The sequence below is a fragment of the Pongo abelii genome, chromosome 9 (genome assembly GCF_028885655.2).
Source record: "Pongo abelii isolate AG06213 chromosome 9, NHGRI_mPonAbe1-v2.0_pri, whole genome shotgun sequence".
In the NCBI taxonomy this organism is placed as follows: domain Eukaryota; kingdom Metazoa; phylum Chordata; class Mammalia; order Primates; family Hominidae; genus Pongo; species Pongo abelii.
The window spans coordinates 95255661-95274855 of record NC_071994.2 but is presented as its reverse complement, the minus strand read 5'-3'; the positions used below and the strand labels follow the sequence as shown (position 1 = coordinate 95274855).

Genomic DNA, 19195 nt, shown 5'->3' with positions numbered 1-19195 from the left:
TTTATGGCCTGGACATAATCATTACCTTCCAATAAAAATGACTCATTAAATAAAAAGCAATTTTCACCTGTGAGCTCTTAGAATATATTTGCTTACTCATGGAAATTCAGTAGCCTCTTGCTCAATATTTTCTGCATTTCTCAGTACAATTATTTGGGGTTCATATATATGTCTATTCAAATTTTGCCAAATCTGAGCAACTCAGAAACACTAAGAAGACAGAAAATAATAACAACAAACACCAAAGCAGATAAAACCACAACCACTATCCAAAGTGAGAGATTCTGGGATCCATTTGAGAGGGGCAGTAACGCTTCTGACCTTTATTCAGCTTCTGGTTAGAAGCCAAAACACAGCAGGACTGCTGGTTCCAACATCTTTATTAAGAATCCCATGAACCGACTAGGAAATATTCCCCTGCAACAACCAGTAGACATGTTCTTGAAAGTGACAGATCATCTATCTGAAGCTGGTTACCAAGCTCTGCATGTTAAGTGAGCATTTGAGATCCCCAGAATGATTCACTATTCGTCTGAGAGCCCACAGCACATTTGCTTGCGTTCCCCACACAGGCTGCTTTCCCACTGTATTTCCCTCTGTCTGAAACCAGAACTGATATCAGACAAAGCAAACAATTTAATTTTACTAAAAGACTGGAAACTTGACCTCACAGCTGGAGAAACTGCTTTGGTTTGCTCAGGACGAAAAAATGCAGAAGCCTCTCTTTCCCCATCCACCCCCAGCAAAGTGGTCTACCAGTCAATTCCAGGGGAGACTTTCCACATCCCAGTACTCAGCCCACGGGAAGACAGAGTACAGGGGGACAAACTCTTTAACATGCACTGCCTGAAGCCACAAGGGGATGCTTTCTATTTATTTGTGTTTTTCAAAGCTTTCTAATATTTTATACAATGCTACTGTTTCTCATTTTAATATCTGGCGTTTTAATGTAGGGCTTATTTATCTTACCAAAAACAACATAATAATTGCAGAGTAGAAAAACACTTTGGGAAAAGAAGTGTTTGCATATGTTAATGACTTAATTTAAAGAGTTCTGTGAGTAAAAGCAGAAGATGTGTGATAAAAGAAAATGTGCTTTCATCTTTGCTTCAGATGTTAGCTATGATCTTTTTAGGTCAGTAAACAACAAAATGTGAACTACTAAGTTGTAAAATACCATAAAGGATGGTCACCAAACATCTCACAATATAAGTATAAAGTGCATACAAAGTCAACTCTGGCATCAGCATCTAATAAAAGGTGATGCTTACTTACAGCCATGTCAGTAACTCCACGTCTCAGTAATAAATACAGCTAACAATGAAAACCTAAGACCTCAAATGCACCTGCTAAATTATCAAGACAGCCTTGAACAAAATAGTACCCATGTTTACAAGTCCTGGGTTCAAGGGTCAGTTGTGCCACTGACTATCCCTGGGGCTAAGGGAAAATAACTTCATCTCCATAAGTCTCATCTTCCTCAAATGTCAACCATGGGCATGCGCTCAAGCCTCCAAAGAATCCTTAAACAATTTTTACAAAATCCAATTCTAGACTGGGTGTGGTGGCTGACACTTGTAATCTCAGCTACTTGAGAGTCCAAGGCAGGAGGATAGCTTGAGTCTAGGAGTTCACGACCAGCCTGGGAAACATGGCAAGACCCTATCTCTACAAAGATGAAAATAAAAATAAATTAGTTGAGGGTGGTGGCATGCATCTGTAGTCCCAGCTCCTTGGGAGACTGAGGTGGGAGGATCGCTTGAGCCCAGGAGTTTGAGGCTGCTGTAAGCTATGACCCCACAACTGCACTCCAGCCTGCATCTTGGGAGACAGAGACAGGGTGCCCTGTCTCAGAAAAATCCAATTATATAATAAGTTTAACAGGATATATATTAAATTACTCTAATTATTTGACAATTACTAATTTAGGTATGGTGTGTGTGTATGTGTGTGTGTGTGTGTGTGTGTGTGTGTGTGTGCATGTTTTATTAAACAGGTCAGCATACTTCCACTTTCTCTGCGTGAATATTTTACGCTCCCAACTAGAATGGAATTCCTCTAAACCAGGGAGATAGCTCCATGTCCAGCAATTCAGACAACACGCCTGACATAGCAGCTCTTCAGTTCAACTTTAAGTCATGTTTAAGGATGCTACACCGTACAATAAAAAAAAAAACTGCTGTAAGACAGTATTCAGAAAAATGGAACTTCAGAAGGAAGATGGGATATAGACATACAATTAACAACAGTAAAGGGTGGAGTGAGTGTTTTTCCTTTTATGGTACAGGCATGATGGAGTGAAGGGAAGTTTCAGATGGGGTCCATTTACATTACAACTTTTGATTCACTGTTAAATAGTTTTAAACAGGCTACTTCTATGCTTAACAAATCTGCATTTATAATTGTGTATTTCAAATTACCTTCTTCCTACAGTTCATAGTGGGTTTTTAAATCACAAAGAGTAGTTGTCAGAGTTTGTGGCAATCAGTCAAACTTATTCTCCATCTTTCTTGCCTTCCTGCAAGTTAAAATACCAGGTAACAAATCTAAAATTCCTTCAGGACTTTATCCAGAGGTTGTCTCTCCCTAGTGAGGCCTTCTTTGGAACTCACCACCACCTGTACAATTTCTTGATCCTTCAATTGCATTATTTTTCTGCTTAGGACTTGATAATAATCAAGAAAAACATGCATAATGTGTGATATGTTAGACAGTTTTAAGTGCAACATCCCCACTAGAATATACAATGCTTAATTTTAGGTGCTAACTTAACTGGATTAAGAGATACCCAGATAGGTGAAAAAGCATTATTTCTGGGTATGTTAGTGAGGGTGTTTCGGAAGAGACTGACATTTGAGTCAGTGGGCTAAGTAAGGAAGATTCATCCTCATCCAATGTGGGTGGGCACCATACACCTAGAGGGGGACCCAGATAGAACAAAAAGGCAGAGGGAAAGCAAATTCTCTCTCTCTCTCTGAGAGTCCTTTGGCCACAGACTGAGAGTTATACCATAGTCTCCCCTGGTTTTGAGGCTTTTGAACTTGAATTGACCCATGCTACCGGCATCTCTCCTTCTCCAGCTTACAGATGGACTCTCATAGAACTTAGCCTCCATAATCACATGAGCCAATTCCCCTAATAAATCCCCTCTCATACATCTATATCCATATCTATCTATGCCTCTGTGTGAGTGTGTGTGTGTGTGTGTGTGTGTGTGTGTGTGTGTGTGCCTACATATCTCCACTGGTTCTGTCTCTCTGGAAACCCTGCCTAACACAGAATGTTACAAGGATAAAGATTTTTGCCTATTTGGATCACTCTTTTAACTCAGTGCCTAGAATATTGTAGGAGTTCATCACGTGTTCATTATAACATTATACACTACATATTGCATAATATATAATACATATTATAATGAATACATGAATATTACAGATATTCCCTTTAAGCTCCTATCAACAAAAGCACATGAGAAAACAGAATGCACAAGGTAGACACAAAAATGTGCACAAAAAGATCCAAACATACCTACTCCAAGAGCAGTATGTGGTCAGGACAAGAGATAGAACCATGGATTTAGACGAGGCTGAGTTATAGCCTTGGCTCTGTTAGTAGTTCTGTGGACTTGGGCAAATTATTTCACTTCTCTAAATTTCAGTTCCCATGCCCACAGATCTGGAGCAATAAGAGTACCTACCTCATAAGTTTAATGTGAGGCATGAATGAGCTCAAGTACATGAAACACCTTACAGAGTATCTAGCAGATAGCAAGCTCTCAGTAAGTACTAGACGATGGTGGTGATGGTGCTAAGGAGAAGGATAAGGTAGAGGAAGTAAAGATGATTGTGACTAGGAAGGAAGATGGAAAATAGCAGATTAAATCCTCAAGCTCCTTCACTTCAGCCCCTCTACTTCCCTCCCGATTTCCAGCTCATGAATTCATACACGTACATTCCATAAAATAGCACTCTGACTTTGGATACTTGAAAGAAAGGATGGGTGCTTTTTAAAAAATCGTTTGCTGGCCGGGCGCGGTGGCTCATGCCTGTAATCCCAGCATTTTGGGAGGCTGAGGCAGGCGGATCACAAGGTCAGGAGATCCAGACCATCCTGGCTAACACGGTGAAATCCCATCTCTACTAAAAATACAAAAAATTAGCCGGGCATGGTAGCAGGCACCTGTAGTCCCAGCTACTCGGGAGGCTGAGGCAGGAGAATGGTATGAACCCGGGAGGCAAAGCTTGCAGCGAGCCGAGATCGCGCCACTGCACTCCAGCCTGGGTGACAGAGTGAGATTCCATCTCAGAAAAAAAAAAAAAAAATTGTTTGCCCATGTCAATCAAAGAATGCAAAGTGCTGCTACTTTTCCTCTTTGTAGTTCTAAGCAGTCCAGGTTCCAGAGACACAGGGATCACAAAACCTTGATAAACCAGAACCCTTGAGAAATGTGTCATTTTGCACACTTCAGTTTTCCAAGTAGTTGAGCAGCCTGTCAGATGGTCATCATAATTTTATGGGCTTTGTTTTGTTTTTTTAGTTTTCTATTTTTGATTTTAAAAATCTTTCCAAAGTGCATTACAATTCTCTTTCCAGGTCCAGTTTGTGCACCACCAAGATCTGCTCAGGCCAACCTGTACCATAGACACCTAAACATCGACTGTTCACTCTACTCCCTGATAAGAACTCTCTGTTCCTACCACAGAATAAGGAAGCCCCCCAGTCCAGTACTCATTGATAAAAGACAGATAGTAATGTGAACACTGACCAGATAGTACCCACAGAAGTACTAGCTTCCCACTAGTACTTCCCAGAAGTTTTGTGACTTAATGGCCTATATGGCAGATTTCACCAATAAAAGGCCAGAAATGGGCAGGAGGCAGCAGAGAAACTGCTTACCCTTCCTTCCAACTCCAGGTAAATGGTCCATAATAGAGTGGTTCTCAGTGCCCTCTCTAGAGACAGGCAGAGCGACTGAAAACAGGCTGAGTATTGTTGTGAAGCTGTGACCAACTTAAAAACACACCAATTTATATGTGGTCTCCATTTCATCCCATATGACTTCTTTTTCCTCACTCTTGCTCCCCTGTGATTAGTAAAACATTAGCATGTACTGTAACTTTTCCTTTAGGTTCTGTTTTCTAGGGAACCTGGGCCTTGACAATGATCCTAACTTCATTTCAATCATCACCTAGCTATTATGCTGCATGGGAATGAATGAAGTGATGAGCACTCTTTGGGCTTAAAGCCTCCATTTGTGGGGCGGGGAGGGGTATACAGAGTCCCGCTCTGTTGTCCAAGCTGGAGCACAGTGGCACGACCTCTGCTCACTGCAATCTCCACCTCCAGGGTTCAAGCAATTTTCCTGCCTCAGTCTCCTGAGTAGTTGGGATTACAGGCGTGTGCCACCACACTCGGCTAATTTCTGTATTTTTTAGTAGAGATGGTGTTTCACCATGTTGGCAAGATTGGTCTCAAACTCCTGGACTCAACTGATCCATCCGCCTCGCTTCCCAAAGTGCTGGGATTACAGGCGTAAGCCACTGCACCTGGCCTGGGCTTACAGCCCCTAAGGAGGTACTTAGGGCTGTTTATCCTGAAAATGTCTGAAGTCCCAAGATTAAGCCTTCAGACTCTGGTTCTGACCTACCTCATTCAAATCTCAGCTCCACCACAAGCTGTGAAATCTTGGACAAGAAATTTAAAATCAAGTTTTTGTTTCTCATCCATAATATGTGGATAATCAGAGTACATACCCCATAGAATCCTTGTGAAAAGAAAATAAGTCAATACTTATTTAACACCTGGCACAGAAAAACACACAATGAGAGTTAGTGATCTCTTTCTCCTGCTGCCTGATTTACGGGGTTATTTCCCACTGCTGTAAGTATGACCATCTATTGCAATATCTCCACTTTGCAATTTCTAAAATGCTATAGGATTACATATCAGGAAATCTATCTTATTAGAATTATGTGCAAAGTGAAAGTAAGTAGGGACTGAATAAAAATCACAGAGTTAATGTATATTAGTGCAAACTCTGTAGAAAGCTCCCAATAGCCATTATTGCTTACATCCTGGTTCTTGAACATATTTTACCAAATTATGAAGTTCTAAATGAGCTAAAGTATTATTACCTATGTTTGAGTCATGCTGTATTCCTATAGAATATAGAATTTTGAGTTAGCATAATCACCCTTGAGCACCTACAGTATCTCAGTTGTGAAACAAGAATTTAGTGACCATAAACCAAACTCAAACTCACTCCATTTCTGATGGTTTACCTTCTAGGATAAATATCAGTCTAGGATAAATTAGCGGTCAGATGAAAGAAAGAGTACATGTGATATTTTAGCATCTAAAGCAGTATTGTATAAAATGGTTATCCAATATTTAATAACTGTGTTTTTATTTCAAGGCTAATTCAGTTTAATCATTATTCCTTTATTAACCAAATATTCTATTAGAAGTATCCTCAAGGTGTAAGAAAGAAATACCTAACTCTACCCAGTATCAGGGAGAGATGTGTGATACGTATGAGGACAGAGGACCAACACGCATGAAGAAGACTAACCTTACTTTCCATCTTCACAGCCCCATTCACAACCTCAGAGCTCATACTTGCATAGCCTGAGTAAAGAATTTTCTTTCAAAGCCGACCTCAAAGTAATGTTTCTTTTTAAGAATCATGGTGCTTTATTTAGGGTTTAGTCAATGAAATCAGAAACATCCTACCAAACCAATGGCCCACATGGATGGAAATTATGGATTCTAAGATACACTACTAATATATAGATTATAAGTTAGATTATTTATAGTAAATTACAACAATAATGTGCAAATTATGATTAATTGAAACTTCTTATAATTTAGGGAAAACCTTCAAGTTACACTTTTAGAATATGGAGAATGAATCTGAGTGAAAGAACTCTGGGACAGTTATTAGCGCAGCTCTCAAAAGCCCTTTTAGTGTGCTTCCTGGATGCTGGTATATTGTTACTCATGATTTTCCAAAGATATTTTATGAGAAGGAGTGAGCCCAAGAAATAATACAATTCTTTCAACAGCCAACTGCTCCGAAAAAGCAGTGGGACCAAAGCTCCACACTTATTGAACTTGCAGTTTTTTTTGTTTTTCTTTTTTTTTTGAGACAGAGTTTTGCTCTGTCACCAGGCTGGAGTGCAGTGGCGCAATCTCGGCTCACTGAAACCTTTGTCTCCCAGGTTCAAGCGATTCTCCTGCCTCAGCCTCCCGAGTAGCTGGGACTACAGGCGCGTGCTACCATACCTAGCTAATTTTTGTATTTTTAGTAGAGACAGGTTTTACCATGTTGACCAGGATGGTCTCAATCTCTTGACTTCATGATCTGCCCGCCTTGACCTCATGATCTGTCTGCCTTGACCTCCCAAGACCTTGCAGATTTCTTATTCTTCAAAGGCTGCTTTGGCTACAGAATTTCCAGGGCACCTCCTCAAGCTATACAGAGACACCAAAGAGCCAGATCCACTCACATACAAACTTGGTCTATGTCCTTTGCAACATTTGTCTGTTGGTTAAGTAATATACAAGAGAAGCGACAACCTAAAACCTGGTCTAACCAGGTCTCTTTGGCATCAACCTTAAAATCAGGACTAGACTTTGTGGCCTGGCCCAGCTCAGACACTTCCTGCAATAACATTTAAAGACTTCTTTCAGAAAAATGTTCATTTACCAGTAATGCTGGGCAGATGCAGATTTAACATGAAGCTATTAAAGCCAACACTTCCAAGCCCCAAGGAGGATCCTAACAATGATTCACATTGTCCTACATTTCTATAAATTTTGCAAAATATATTTTAACCACATCAGTTCAAAATTTCTATTCTCTTTCCCCTTGATTACATTTTACATCACATTAGGTGAAGTGGTTGCAGCCAGTATACAGATCTGTCTAAAAGAGAATTAAGTTGAGGATACATTTAGTTTTCATTTAGTGGGATTATTTATATGATTCGTCTTCAATTCCATACATATATATACACATACACACACACTGGAATGACTAACAACAGTATATATATGTGTGTGTATATATATGTGTATATATATGTGTGTATATATATATGTGTGTGTATGTGTGTGTGTGTGTATATATGTGTGTATATGTGTGTGTATATATATATATATATACACACACATACTGTTGTTAGCCATTCCAGTGTAGAAATGGCTTCCAAAAACACTCCCACTATCCATTGCACTGAGACACCAAGCATTTTATCATGGAAGTAAGACAAATACTGGTATCACCATATGAATATAACCTGAGGTGGGTGGCACTAGAATTACAGCAGTTGTGGAGGAGAAATTAGGCTAAAATGAACAAAGCCACAAGCTACTCTGTGGAAAACTACCAAATGATTAGACATGTAAACTTGTCACTAGAAGATGTGGTTCTTGCGTACAGAGACAAAATGAAAGTTCTCTCCTGGATGATGCAGCATACAAGTTAAAAATGCACTGCAAGTTTTTTCTTTTGTTGACAAAACTCACAGACACAGAAATTACTAGTTTTTTTGTTGTTGTTCTTTATGGAACACAGACTTGCAGCAGTATTATTAATAGCAAGAGTCTCTGTAACAGTTTATACGAAAAATAAACTTGATAGAGGTTTTTCCAAATTTGACATAATGTTAAAAATTGACATGTCATTAAAAATAACAAGTTGTGACTTTGGAGAAATGGTTCTAAACTCTCAATAATAAAAAACACAAATTTCAGTCAACCACACTGGAGAAAAATTAAATAATCTTTCTTATTTTCTATGGCAATGATTACAAAATTGTTATCCTAGGGAAAGGCAATCAAGCAAAATTTCAACCCAAAAATGTAAGAAAAAAAGCATTAGAGGGGTGTGTCAGGCATTTAAAAAAATACTATGTTATTCTTCTGAGTTTTGTGGTATCTGTCATATTTGTTGACTTTCAAACTTTTAAGTTGCTGTGATTGTTTTCCTTGTTCTAAACAAACATAATTTTGTTCTTATAACTTATTCTTTCTCTCAAAGCAGGCATTCGAAATAGTATGAGCTTCAAGCCCCACAAAACTGGGATTCATTTCTGGGATTAGGCATTCCTTGACAATTAACCCTTGCTTAGATAGCATTATCAACTCACTTCAGTGCTCTAGTTATCCTTCATACTGTTGTGTCTCCAATTGGAATTTGTAAAACTCATCCCACAATGCCGAAGGATGGGCCTAAGGTCACAGGGAACATGATGAATGATCAGTAGAAGACACTCATTTATGTTGTACCACATGGTGTGCAATTAGATTACATGCTTTTCTGTCTCTACTATCAGTTTTTTTTTTTTTTTTTTTTGGAGGCAAGGTCTCACTCTGTCATCCAAGCTGGATTGTAGTGGCATGATCACAGCTCACTGCTGCCTCAATTTCCCAGGCTTAAGTGAACTTCCCATGTTAGTCCTCCCCTGCCCCACTAGCTGGGACTGTGGGTGAGTGTGCCACCATGCCCACCTTATTTATTTCTTTATTTTATTTATTTTTAAATTTATTTATTTATTTTTAGAGAGACGGTCTCACTATATTGCCCAGGTTGATCTTGAATGCCTGGGCTCAAGCAATCTTCCTGTTTTGGCCTCCCAAAGTGCTGAGATTACAGGTGTGCACCACCATGCCCAGCCTCTACTACCAGTTCTTCATTTAATCATCTGTACCAGTTGGCACCACATGCCCAGACAGCCACCATGGCTGCCTACAAGCTGGTGCTGATCCACCACAGAGAGAACACGTGGAACCTGGAGAACTGCTTTAGTGGGTGGTACAATGCCAACCTGAGCCCGGCAGGCCATGAGGAGGCAAAGTGCTACAGGCAGGCACTGGGACGCTGGCTCTGAATTTGACATCTGTTTCACCTCAGTGCAGAAGAGAGTGATCTGGACCGTCTGGACAGTGCTAGATGTTATTGATCAGATGTGGCTGCCAGTAATGAGGACTTGACACCTCAATAAGGGCACTATGGGTGTCTGACCAGAGTCAATAAAGCAGAAACTTCTGCAAAGCATGGCGAGGCCCAGGTAAAGATCTGGAGGTGCACCTGTGATGTCCCACCACCTCTAATGAAGCCCAACCATCCTTTCTACAGCAACATCAGTAAGGATGGCAGGTATGCAGACCTCACTGAAGATCAGCTACCTTCCTGTGAGCATCTGAAGGACACTACCACCAGAGCTCTACTCTTTTGGAATGAAGAAATAGCTCCCCAGATCAAGCAGGGGAAATGAGTACTGATTGCAGCCCATGGAAACAGCCTTCCAACCATTGTCAAGCATCTGGAAGGTCTCTGAAGAGGCTATCATGGAGCTGAACCTGTCAACTGGTTATTCCCATTGTCTATGAATTGGACAAGGACTTGAAGCCCATCACGCGCATGCAGTTCTTGGGGGATGATGGGTAAAGCCATGGAAGCTGCAGCTGCCGAGGGCAAGGCCAAGAAGTGAGGCTGGCGGGCAAGCTACTGTCCCCAGGAGCACCCTCCCTGTCTGTCACATCCCTGTGCACCTCCCTCCTGGACATGTCACACTGACCACATCTGTAGGCATCTTAAGTTGTAACTGCAGATGGGGATCAGTGGCTCCCATTTTCATTGTAGCCATTTTGTCTCCTGTAGCCACTCCCTTTACAACCTAGTCAGAATAATGCTTCTAGGGCACGGGTTCTCAGTCCAAGCTGAGGAAAAGCTCTCCTTGTCCAAGAGAGTTGAAAGGTAGTGACCTGCGTTTTTGCCAGTGCTTTGTTTACTAAGGACTAGTGGTGAGGAACCATGCTAAGCCATGACCAATGAGGAGACGCAAGAGAGCCGATCTGCTCCTAGAGCCAGTCCTGTGCTTTTCAGAGTCAGGCCTTTGCCTGGGGGCTCTAGTCACTCCAGTGGAAGATGAATGCAACCTGCATGGTGATGTGACAAACAACTCTTTCCTTCCTCACCCCAGAGAGCTGGCTCTAGCAGGTTGAGATCAATCCTGACTTTAGTGTATGTGTTACATTTACTTTTATAAAAGTATAGTGTATATAAATAATCCAAAACAATAACCTGTCTGGAGTTTCTCATGGCAGTTCAAATAGCCCCACATGTAGTCATCAGAAAATAAGCCATTCCTCACACCAATATGGGATAAGTTCCTTGACCTATGAGGGGTAGGAGTGCCTCCTGCTGTGTATTTTAGAATCTCTCCCCCACCTTGTTTCATGGCAGTGAAATGCCTCTTGGTCCTGTCCAAGTGTGTCTTTCACTGACTGACTTCTGAATCATATTCTAGTTGCTTGGCCCTGCCACATAGGCCCAGTGTTCATTTGAGCATAACTGTACTAAATCCTTTTTCCAGATCAATAAAGGAATGATGTGCATCTATACATCCTCTTCAGTGCAAAGCTCTATAACAACAGAGAATAGGCACATGATAAATGTGGAAATGAGAGAAGGAAGAAGTAGAGGTCAAGAAAAAGGAAAAACGAAGGAGGAAAGGAAGAGAGGCAGGCTTTTAAGGAAGCAAGTGGAAGAAAAAATCATAAAAATGATTTAAACTCTGTTTTACACATCTTGAAGGTAACTACAAAGTCTGTTTTTTTACCATTTGCCATATCTTTTAGGGTATGTGTATGTACCTCAAACTTTTATCTTAATTCATTTTTTTATTTGTTTGTTTTTCATACAGGGTCTCACTCTGTCACTCAAGCTGGAGTGCAATCGTGCAAACATGGCTCACTGCACCCTCAACCTCCTAAGCACAAGTGATCCTCCCACCTCAGCCTCCCATGTAGCTGGGACCACAGGTGCATGCCACCATGCCCAGCTAAATTTTTTTTTTTATATTTTGTTGGTAGAGATGGGATCTTACTTTGTTGCCCAGGCTAGTCATGAACTCCTGGGCTCAAGCGATTCTCCTGCCTTGGCCTCCCAAAGAGCTAGGATTACAGGCATGAGCTGCTGTGCTTGGCCTTTTATTTTAATTCTTTCAACTTTTATTCACTTTCAGTTCAAGACATTTCATATTCAATCTGTTATTTTACTCAGTATTATTCTCACCAGCATACTGCTTTTTAAAACCAACTAGAATATTAACTATGTTACGCAAATGAAAATCTGTGAATTTAATCACAAAGAGTGGCCCAGAGGAGCCACTAAGTCCCACAACATCCAATGGGAAAATTTCGAGAGTCCTATTATATTCAATAACTTGTATACCAATGCCCAGAATTTAATATAAATTGAACTGAATCCTACACACAACTCTTTGTAGATTCTGTCTGTCGATAAGACATGCTTTCATAAAAACTGGCAAGTGAAAAATAGAGACTACAGCCCATTTTAATTTTCATTTCATTTTCTTTTCAACGAAACATTGTGAATGTAGTGGCATAGCATAAATATTTATCAAACTCTATAATTATTCCAACTGTAATGATAAATAAAAGTATCTTTCAATGTGCATACAAAACACTAGCAGAAAACCATTCTTAGAAGACTGAAATGAGATGCAAGCTATCTGAAGTCATGAAGGGCAATAAATTTATCCCACTGCCTTCTGGAGAGCCACAAATATATGACGCAATCATCTGGTAGTTTTTGGTAATCTATGCTTACTAGGCTTCTGAAATTTCACTGTTTGATAATTGAAGAAATAAAAATAACACAGCATCACTTGGCACTGGAGAAATGAGGACCTTGACCTGATGGGCTGGTAAGCCATTGAAAATGTCTATTATTAAATATAAAAGGAAGATTGCATACAGAGAAAAGACCACACAAGTTTCCAGGTTGTAGGTGTGCCAGCCTATTTGGATTACCTCTTTATGGCTGTCATTATTTTTATCATTTACTAGTTATACAGAGACAATAGCAGCTCAAGCCTGATACACAATGCAGACATAAATACAGATTTGAACCAACAGTCCTCTGTTAAAACCTAAATTGCCCTCAGCCCACAGTTAAAACAAGGTCAAGAAGAAGACACCTGCTGAAAAGAGTAATAAAAACATGCCATTTATTATTTTCCAGAAGCTTCTAATCCTTTCTCCCACCTAGGTTACATGACAACTACGAAGTTCATCAGAATGTTGTAGAGTGTTCAGGACTCCTCAGGGAAACATTATTTTTTTCTCTCAAATAATTATGGTCAAAAAGTCTAGAGCCAGAAAAGTTTCTGCTGTCACTTGATCATAACTTAATTCCTCTCCCTTGCTTGCTCGGGTCTTAAGGGGAAAATTTAAGGGCAAGCCTGGGCCAAAATGCAACAAGCCTCTTTTGATTTAGATGGGCAAGAGTAAAAATATCATCTCAAAAAAAGAACGAGGACAGGGATGCCATTTAGTCTGGATTTGTCATGAATTAAACCAAAGCCACCAAATAACATCTGTCTTATTCCTCAACTGGTCAAAGAGGAGTTGCCAGACAAGTTTGGGAAAAAGAAGTTGGAAAGATTAACAACCAACTATAAGACAGAATATGATTTCTGATGCTTCTGAATATAAGACAAAGGAAGTTTATATTATATTACATTATGCAAGAGATATGCTACTATAGGAATTAATCACCCTTTTAAATATCTGGGCTGAAGCTAATGGTTTCTTCAATGACAAAGAGCTCATTTTTTCAAACAATACAGCTCTTCCATTTCTTGGTTTTCACTCACCCACTCTTGACTATGATGATTAGAGGCTTCGGACAAAGAATATTAGACTCAGTACTGGCAGCTAGTGAACAATTCTTCAATTGAACTAAATAAATAAAAGCTACTCAATTGTTTGCCTTTATTCATTCCTTGGCCACCAGCTGAAATAAATCCTTCTCCCTCTAGAAGATCAAAGTACAGCATCACAGTGTTTGAGACCTTGAAAGATCCTGGTACCCTACCATCCGGCCAAACCCTTCTTTTTTCTGTCTGAGGACACAGGTTCTTTAGCAAAACAAAAGTTGTTCTTTTATGGTAGAAAAGATGTGGAGAGCATAAGTTAGATGGGAAGATACAGTCCTCTGGTTTCACTTTCTTACCTTGTAAAAAAAGCATTGGATAATTATTATCTCTCTTCTGTTGGTACTGAAATGTACCAACACATCAAAGCACTATTACAGAAACTGTAGTAGAGATTGCTAGAAAATATCAGTATTCAAAATATTTTAAAACTTAAAATCTGTTTCAGAAATATTTAAATAAGAAAAATATTTTATCAGTCAAGGTCCTGGCAGAAAACAGATGGCACACTCAAACTGGGTAATGAGGAACATTTAAATAGACTATTTACAAAGGAGTGGGCAGAGTTTAAAGAAGTAAAAACAAAACAACAGTAGTGTCGTAATCTAGGGCTAGTAACAGCAAGGAACTGTTCCATCCATCCATGGAGGGATGCATCCAGTCCACAGTAACCAGTGTAGAAAGAGTCAAAGGGATGAATATCCTGACCTGGCTCTCCTTCTTTCTTAGGTTCCCATTGGTGGAACCAAGAGATGTCAGACAACAAAAGAGCCAACTGGCCAAAAAGCCTCTGGGCACAGAGCAGAAAGAAGAGTGAGAATGGATCAGAGAGGCGAATGGGAGAGAGTTAGCCCAACTCTGAACACAATTATAAAGTTATACTTATTTATTATTGGAATAATCTGTTTACAATATATAGAAATTAGCTTGACAGTAATTAATGTGTCTCAAATACCTTTTCGGTTTGGCTATCTGAATTCAAAGTGTACATTAGGTCTCCTAAGCCTCTGCTGGGTCTATCAAAACATCTGGAATAAAGAGCATTCTGTGCTCAGATATGCTGGAGAAATACTTTCAAGAGCCTCGATGCAAAGAAAGGTAAATGTAAATGCATAGGCACAGGGCCTGTGAGTCTTTCCTCATAACACCAGATATAGAAAAATAAGAAAATAACTGTCCATACCTCCTGGGATGACTGAATGAGACCATCTGTTTAAAGCAGTGTGCACAGAACTTGGCACACAAACAGATGGTGCTCAGTAGATGTTAACCACTGCTACCACTGTTACCAGCATCATCTCTTGCATCTGCATTCTGACCTGTCAGATACCCATTTCTTACACCTGTGCCTGTTTATGTCACTAGTGCCTGGTGCAGTGCCTTACACATAGGCAGTGCTCGATTAACGTAAGCTTATGAAGACAATTGTGAGAGCTGTCATGTGCTATGTCATGCTATTCTATTGTTCAGTAATTATTCACTCCTCTCTCCCTCTCCCCTGTTGGAGGAGTGTCAAAGTCAGTTTAAGTTGCTATAAAAAAAAAACCTTACAACCTTATACTGGGTAATTTGTAAGCAACAGAAATATATTGCTCACAGTTCTAGAAGCTGGGAAGTCCAACATCAAGGTGCCAGCAGTGTTTGGAGAGGGCTTGCTCCTCACAGATGCTGCCTGCTAGGTGTCCTCATATGGCAGAAGAGCAGGGGAGCTAGCTGGAGCCTGTTTTATCAGGGCATTAATCCCATTCATGAGGGTGGAATCTTCGTGATTTAATCCCTTCCCAAAAGCCCCACCTCTTAACACTATACATTTGTTATTAGGTTCTAACATGAGCTATGGGGGGTGGGGTGGGGTGCACAAACATTTAGGACATAACAAGGAATATTCTTTTCTGCCCCACAGTGCTGAGCTTGGCCCCATAACCTGCTTTGGCCAATGGAAAGTGAGCCAGTTTTGAATAGATACTTTAAGAGGCACTGCAAGTTTGCACCAGCCCTCTTGAGCTCCTGCCTCTCATTTTGAGAACATCATATCCCAGATAGTAAGTACTCTTTCAGCCTGGGTTCTGGAATGAAAAGACATGTGGATCAGATCCTGGGTCAATCCAGTCTGCCACAGTGCTGTTTCAGCTGTTTCCCCAGAGTCTGGGGCAAGAAAAAAATATTTCCATAAGCCAGTGAAGTTTCACAATTGTTTGTTATATAGCAATAACCCAGAAAAATCTGACAAATACATATGTGTAACAAGGTTATGATGGCATGCTGGACTAGAAAAGAGGGACAATAGCATGACATTTTGAGTCCATTACACTAGAGTTCAAATCTCAGCTCTAAACAGCTACCAGATGTGTGACCCTGTCTGGGCAAGCCTCAGTGATCCCTACCTTGTTGCATTACTGTGACAATTAGAAATAGTACCTAAAATGTACCTTGCACAGTGCCTGGCACTAATAGGTACTTGAGAACTGGAAGAAATAATCCAATTAGTAATAAAGGATGGCAAAATATCTTCCCAATTATCCATGATTAAAGTGCCAATTGGAAATTGTTCATCTCAATTAAATATTTCTTTAATTAACCAGATAAATAGAAAGGGTGAAACCATTGCTCAAGTTTGTACCTTCCAAAATATTTATAGAAAATTACATTTTGAGATACACACTGTGCTCTTTCTAAAATGGTGTAAAACCTCTGAGTAGTCAAAAATATGAATCCTTGTTGTGTCAAAGAATAAGAATGCATTCTTTGTGAAGGAAAAAAAACGATTAAATTGCATCTTTCAGACTAGTGATTTAAATTGTGATCAAATCCACTATAGTTGGGGAGGCCCCCATTTAATCCATTTACTGTGAACATTATTAAACATTTATTAAATGCTTGTGCATAGCAAAGAATTTCAAAGGTATGGTTTGATTCGCAGAGCTCTAAGAAAGTCAAGAACATAAAACTACTAAATGTATCAACTAATCCCAGCATACACACTTCCACAAAACATTAAGCACTACAATTACTGAAGCATAGAAATAGATTTTTATCCATTGGGAAGGCATTCAGAAAAATATCACCACTAATAAATAATAAAAGATTATTTGAATTGTAAAATTTGACTAGAAAAGAAATTTATCTAAGACATGAGCTCAAGTATCTGCCTTTTAAAAACTAAGAAAAAATATTTTACAGAAAAGATGTATATAATCTGGTAGCCACTGTCTGAGGAGCTCAAGTAAATTTAGGGTAGTGTTTGCAAACCACATGAGGAGGAAATACTTGAAAAGCTTAAATGAAGATTCCTGGGCTCCCACTCCAGACCTACTGAATGACGATAATTGGGAATTTGGCCTGGGAATCTGCATTTGTTAACAAACCCTGCAGGTGACTCATGTGTACTCTAAGTTTGAGAGCTGCTAACCAATGCAAACACTTGGGTAATCTTTGTCAGCCGACTTAAAGGTTTTAAAAGACTTAAATCCAAGCAAGTCTAGGCCATTCTATGCCCACAGGTTAAATAAAGACAACAGAGTCTACACCTGAGACTCAGTAATCGCTACAGGGCTAAACAGCTTTTCATTCTGCCAGCAACTCAAACCATATTTTTTTTTAGCACTTGGAAGCAAAAAATTGATGGATCATTCAACAGTAGTAAAAATTCAACGGCACCAAGGTGACACCTTCTCTTATTGGACATACAATTGCCAAACTTCTCTTCAGCGCTAGCATCATTTGGAAACAAATCCAGGTGGTCACTCCTCATCAGCTCCTTGGGCTTAGATTCTAAAATCTACAAGTGCTGAGAGGAGAGAAAGAAAGATGGTTAAGACTATATGGACACTCTAATCTTCTTAAAAAAAAATCTCAACAAGCCCCAACCTTTTTTCCTGTAATATAGAGAAAAAACCCAGTTGTGTTTTCTAGGAGAAGGGAACAGAATGAAATAATAAAGGAGGAAAGACATTGCTACTATAATTTTAAAACTATGAAAAAACATCAGAAACATGTAAGAACTGAAAGGAAAGGGCACTGGATTAGCATTGAGGAGATGTGGGTTCAAGATGCAGCTTATATCCTCTAAAGCCTATGTGACCTTATAAACTCACTTAGCTACTCTTCAACTCAAAGGAGTTAATGTTTATAGGAAAGAGGTTTTGAAGTCACAAAGCAATGTCAAAATGTAAGTGGCATTAGTATCATTGATGACAAAATTTTTATTTTTATTTTAAATTATTATTTTTTAAAGACAGGGTATCACTCTGTCACTCAGGCTAGAGTGCAGTGGTGCGGTCACCACTCACTGCAGCCTCGACCTCCTGGGTTCAAGTGATCCTCCTTCCTGCCTCAGCTTCCTGAGTCACTGGGACTACAGGCGTGCACCACCACACCCAGGTAATTTTCTGTATTTTTTTTTTTTTGTAGAGATGGAATTCCACCATATTGACCAAGCTAGTCTGGGACTCCTGAGCTCAAGAGATCCACCTGCCTTGGCCTCCCAAAGTGCTAGAATTATAGGCATGGGCTACCATGACTGGCCAATAAAAGTTTTTTTTTAATATATATATAATTCAGAATATAATGGAGCAAATGCAAATACATATCTTTTCTAAATAACACCCAAGGTAGAAACATTGTAGCAAGTTACCTGTGGGACAATCTAGGCCACTAATACCAAATTGTTCCAACTTTTCACTGTATCAGGTAAACCAAAATGCAACTTCCTGATAAAAAAAAAAAAAAAAAAAAAAAAAAAAAAAAACAACTTCGGTATGGCTTGATGTAGTCAACTGTATAGCAATGGTGAATGATTCAGCTCAAACTTTTCCTATGACCTACCTACCCACATTTACCTGAGTCTCAAAGCTAAGTTCATCACTGGAGAGCCATACAAACAATGGGGCTATAAAGAAAACAGGAAGGTTAATCAATGACCAGGACCATTAGTCAATAAGTCCAGGGTTGCAAGGATTTTGAAATCTGTTTAATACTTTATTGACTTACAGATTTTAGCTCAACACCAAATTTCAGTGTAGTTGGGTAGATGCAGGGAAATTCCAACTTATCTTTAGATGAGTGAGAGCAAGGTATAGTGCAGTTACACAAAGCTAAGTTTGAAAGTAGGCTCCACATTCTATGTCTTCTCTGAACCTCAGTTCATGGGTTGGTAATTATCAGCCCCAGCTCATGGTGCTGTTGGAAGAATTAAATAAGACCTGTCTATAAAACCCTCTGTACAGTGTCTGGCACATTGTAAGTACTCGATGAACTCATTATTATTAGTAGTAAAGTATTAGTACAGAGTAGGCACTCGGTAGAGGCTAGTTCTCCTCTTTTAACATTTTGTACTTAAAAGGCAGAAATATATTCCAACTAAATTATAAGGAATACATAATAACATACAGTATGTGGCAAAGTCAGGGGTGGAATTTCCTAATATTGACTTTTTAATCTACTATAGC

General features: G+C 39.5%; 1 protein-coding gene and 1 pseudogene across 12 annotated transcripts in view; one reads left to right on the top strand and one right to left on the bottom strand.

Annotated features, from left to right (window-relative positions):
- FAT3 (FAT atypical cadherin 3) overlaps positions 1–19195 on the bottom strand; it is a 673325-nt gene that overhangs the window by 519167 nt on the left and 134963 nt on the right. The gene's annotated exons all lie outside the window — the stretch shown is intronic.
- LOC100462026 (phosphoglycerate mutase 1-like) lies at positions 9744–10496 on the top strand (annotated as a pseudogene).